The sequence below is a fragment of the Triticum aestivum genome, chromosome 1D, assembly GCF_018294505.1.
Source record: "Triticum aestivum cultivar Chinese Spring chromosome 1D, IWGSC CS RefSeq v2.1, whole genome shotgun sequence".
Taxonomy (NCBI): Eukaryota; Viridiplantae; Streptophyta; class Magnoliopsida; order Poales; family Poaceae; genus Triticum; species Triticum aestivum.
The window spans coordinates 47,520,153-47,525,350 of NC_057796.1; positions in this window are offsets into that span (position 1 = coordinate 47,520,153).

The window sequence follows — 5,198 nt, forward strand, 5'->3', positions numbered from 1 at the left end:
GGCACACGTTTTCGTCTTGACTCTCCGGTAGAAACTTTGGGGCACTCTTTGAAGTTCTTTGTGTTGGTCGAATAGATGAATCTGAGATTGTGTGATGCATATCGTATAATCATACCCACGGATACCTGAGGTGACATTGGAGTATCTAGGTGACATTAGGGTTTTGGTTGATTTGTGTTTTAAGGTGTTATTCTAGTATGAACTCTATGATAGATCGAACGGAAAGAATAGCTTCGTGTTATTTTACTACGGAGTCTTGAATAGATCGATCAGAAAGAATAACTTTGAGGTGGTTTCGTACCCTACAATAATCTCTTCGTTTGTTCTCCGCTATTAGTGACTTTGGAGTCACTCTTTGTTGCATGTTGAGGGATAGTTATATGATCCAGTTATGTTATTATTGTTGAGAGAACTTGCACTAGTGAAAGTAAGAACCCTAGGCCTTGTTTCCTAGCATTGCAATACCGTTTACGCTCAACTTTATCGCTTGCTACCTTGCTGTTTTTATATTTTCATATTACAAAAACCCATATCTACCATCCATATTGCACTTGTATCACCATCTCTTCGCCGAACTAGTGCACCTATACAATTTACCATTGTATTGGGTGTGTTGGGGACACAAGAGACTCTTTGTTATTTGGTTGCAGGGTTGTTTGAGAGAGACCATCTTCATCCTACGCCTCTCACGGATTGATAAACCTTAGGTCATCCACTTGAGGGAAATTTGCTACTGTCCTACAAACCTCTGCACTTGGAGGCCCAACAACGTCTACAAGAAGAAGGTTGTGTAGTAGACATCAAGCAGTTTCTGGCGCCATTGCCGGGGAGGTTAGTGCTTTAAGGTATATCTTTAGATCTTGGAATCGAATATTTTAGGTTCTTGTTTTATCACTAGTTTAGTTTATAAAAAAAACTACAAAAAATGGAATTAAGGGTGCCTCATATGCTTCATCTTTTTAATGTCTTTCGTGAAAATGATGGGAAGGAAAATTGTGCTCAAGTACTAGAAGAAGAATTACATAGAATGCTTGGTATAAAATATGTGAATGATGAGCATGATTGCAATGTTGTTAGTATGAATTCTTTGAATACCCTTGATGCTAATGATATGCAAAGCCACAAGCTTGGGGATGCTATGATTGATGAAGATGATATGTTTTGTCCCCAAAGTTTTGATGAGCAAATTTATTATGATGATAACATGCCTCCTATTTATGATGATTATAATTATGAAAGTGGATTTAGAGAGGTCATGACTTTATTTAGTGATGATTCCACTATTTCGGAAGAGGTTCCAATTGATTATGAGAACAAAGTTGCTATCTATGATGATTATTGTGATGACTTGTATGCTATTAAGAATAATGATAACCATGAAACTTGTCATCATGATTTTAGTTTTCAATTGGATTATGCTTCACATGATAATTATTTTGTTGAGTTTGCTCCCACTACTATTCATGAGAACAAATTTGCTTTTGTGGAGAGTAATAAAATTTCTATGCTTGTAGATCATGAGAATAATGCTTTATGTGATGGTTATATTGTTGAATTCATTCATGATGCTACTGAAAATTATTATGAGGGAAGAACATATGCTTGTAGGAATTGCAATAATATCAAGTTTCCTCTCTATGTGCTTAAAGTTTTGAAGTTATGCTTGTTTTGCGTTCCTATGCTAGTTGATTATTGTTCCCATAAGTTGTTTGCTCACAAAATCCCTATGCATAGGAAGTGGGTTAGACTTAAATGTGCTAGTAATATTCTTCATGATGCTCTCTTTATGCTTCAATTCTTATCTTTTATGAGAGCATCATTGAAATCATCATGCCTAGCTAGGGGCGTTAAACGTTAGCGCTTGTTGGGAGGCAACCCAATCTTATTTTTGTTCCTTGATTTTTGCTCCTGTTTAGCAATAAATAATCTATCTAGCCTCTGGTTAGATGTGGTTTTATGTTTAATTAGTGTTTGTGCCAAGTAGAACCTTTGGGAAGACTTGAGTGAAGTCTTTATGATCATGCTGTAAAAAACAGAAACTTTAGCGCTCACGAGATTAGCTGCCATTTTTACTGGAGAGTGCTTTTAGGTTGATTATTTTTGCAGATGATTAATAGATAAATTCCTCAGGACCACCAGTTTATTTAAGATTTTTTGGAGTTTCATAAGTATACGTTTGATACAGATTACTATAGACTGTTCTGTTTTTGACAGATTCTGTTTTGTATGTGTTGTTTGCTTATTTTGATGAATCTATGAGTAGTATCGGAGGGTATGAACCATAGAGAAGTTGTAATACAGTAGATATTACACCAATGTTAATTTAGAATGAGTTCACAACAGTACCTAAGTGGTGATTTATTTTCTTATACTAACGGAGCTTACCAGTTTTCTGTTGAGTTTTGTGTTGTGAAGTTTTCAAGTTTTGGGTAAAGATTCGATGGACTATGGAATAAGGAGTGGCAAGAGCCTAAGCTTGGGGATGCCCAAGGCACCCCAAGGTAATATTAAAGGATAACCAAGAGCCTAAGCTTGGGGATGCCCCGGATGGCATCCCCTCTTTCGTCTTCGTTCATCGGTAACTTTACTTGGAGCTATATTTTTATTCACCACATGATATGTGTTTTGCTTGGAGTGTCATTTTATTTTATTTTGTTTTGCTTGCTGTTTGAATAAAATACCAAGATCTGAAATTCTTAAATGTTAGAGAGTCTTCGCATAGTTACGTAATTATTCAACTACTCATTGATCTTCACTTATATCTTTTGGAGTAGTTTGTTGATTGCTCTAGTGCTTCACTTATATCTTTTAGAGCACGGCGGTGGATTTATTTTGAAGAAATAGATGAACTCTCATGCTTCACTTATATTATTTTGAGAGTCTTTAGAACAGCATGGTAATTTTCTTTGGTTATGAATTTAGTCCTAATATGATGGGCATCCAAGAGGGATATAATAAAAACTTTCATATAAAGTGCATTGAATACTATGTGAAGTTTGATTCCTTATGATTGTTCTGAGATATGAAGATGGTGATATGAGAGTCATGCTAGTTTAGTAGTTGTGAATTTGAGAGATACTTGTGTTAAAGTTTGTGACTCCCGTAGCATGCACGTATGATGAACCGTTATGTGATGACGTCGGAGCATGATTTATTTATTGATTGTCTTCCTTATGAGTGGCGGTCGGGGACGAGCGATGGTCTTTTCCTACCAATCTATCCCCCTAGGAGCATGCGCGTAGTACTTAGTTTCGATAACTAATAGATTTCTGCAATAAGTATGTGAGTTCTTTATGACTAATGTTGAGTCCATGGATTATACGCACTCTCACCCTTCCACCATTGCTAGCCTCTCTTGTGCCGCGCAACTTTCGCCGGTATCATACACCCACCATATACCTTCCTCAAAACAGCCACCATACCTACCTATTATGGCATTTCCATGGCCATTCCGAGTTATATTGCCATGCAACTTTCCACCGTTCCGTTTATTATGACACGCTCCATCATTGTCATATAGCTTTGCATGATCATGTAGTGGACATCGTATTTGTGGCAAGGCCACCATTCATCATTCATACATGTCACTCTTGATTCATTGCATATCCCGGTACACCGCCGAGGCATTCACATAGAGTCATATTGGTTCTAAGTATCGAGTTGTAATTCTTGAGTTGTAAGTAAATAAAAGTGTGATGATCTTCATTATTAGAGCATATTGTCCCATGTGAGGAAAGGATAATGGAGACTATGATTCCCGCACAAGTCGGGATGAGACTCCGGACAAAAAAAAAGAGGCCAAAGAAGCCCAAAAAAGGGAAAAGAAAAAAGAGGCCATAAAAAAAGAGAAAGGCCCAAATGAAAAAATGAGAGAAAAAGAGAGAAGGGGCAATGCTACTATCCTTTTACCACACTTGTGCTTCAAAGTAGCACCATGATCTTCATGATAGAGAGTCTCCTATGTTGTCACTTTCATATAGTAGTGGGAATCTTCCATTATAGAACTTGGCTTGTATATTCCAATGATGGGCTTCCTCAAAATGCCCTAGGTCTTCGTGAGCAAGCGAGTTGGATGCACACCCACTTAGTTTCTTTTTGAGCTTTCATACACTTATAGCTCTAGTGCATCCGTTGCATGGCAATACCTACTCACTCACATTGACATCTATTGATGGGCATCTCCATAGCCCGTTGATACGCCTAGTTGATGTGAGACTATCTTCTCCTTTTTGTCTTCTCCACAACCACCATTCTATTCCACCTATAGTGCTATGTCCATGGCTCACGCTCATGTATTGCGTGAAGATTGAAAAAGTTTGAGAACATCAAAAGTATGAAACAATTGCTTGGCTTGTCATCGGGGTTGTGCATGATTTAAATATTTTGTGTGATGAAGATAGAGCATCGCCAGACTATATGATTTTGTAGGGATAGCTTGCTTTGGCCATGTTATTTTGAGAAGACATGATTGCTTTGCTAGTATGCTTGAAGTATTATTGTTTTCATGTCAATATTAAACTTTTGTCTTGAATCGTATGGATCTGAATATTCTTGCCACGATAAAGAATATTACATTGATAAATATGTTAGGTAGCATTCCACATGAAAAATTCTGTTTTTATCATTTACCTACTCGAGGACGAGCAGGAATTAAGCTTGGGGATGCTTGATACGTCTCCAACGTATCTATAATTTTTGATTGCTCCATGTTATTATATTATCCATCTAGGATGTTTTATATGCATTTATATGCTATTTTATATGATTTTTGGGACTAACCTATTAAGCTAGTGCCCAGTGCCAGCTTCTGTTTTTTCCATGTTTTTGAGTATCGCAGAAAAGGAAAACCAAACGGAGTCCAATTGACCTGAAACTTCACGGAACTTATTTTTGGACCAGAAGAAGGCCATGGAGTAAAAGAGTTGGGCCAGAAGAGTCCCGAGCTGCCCACGAGGGTGGGGGGCGCGCCTCCCTACCTCGTGGATAGCCCGGAGACCCCCCCTGACTTGTTCCCGATGCCAAAACCTCTTATATATACAGAAACTTCCAGAACATAACCTAGATCGGGAGTTCCGCCGCCGCAAGCCTCTGTAGCCACCAAAAACCAATCGGGACCCTATTCCGGCACCCTGCCGGAGGGGGGATCCCTCACCGGTGGCCATCTTCATCTTCCGGGCGCTCTCCATGACGAGGAGGGA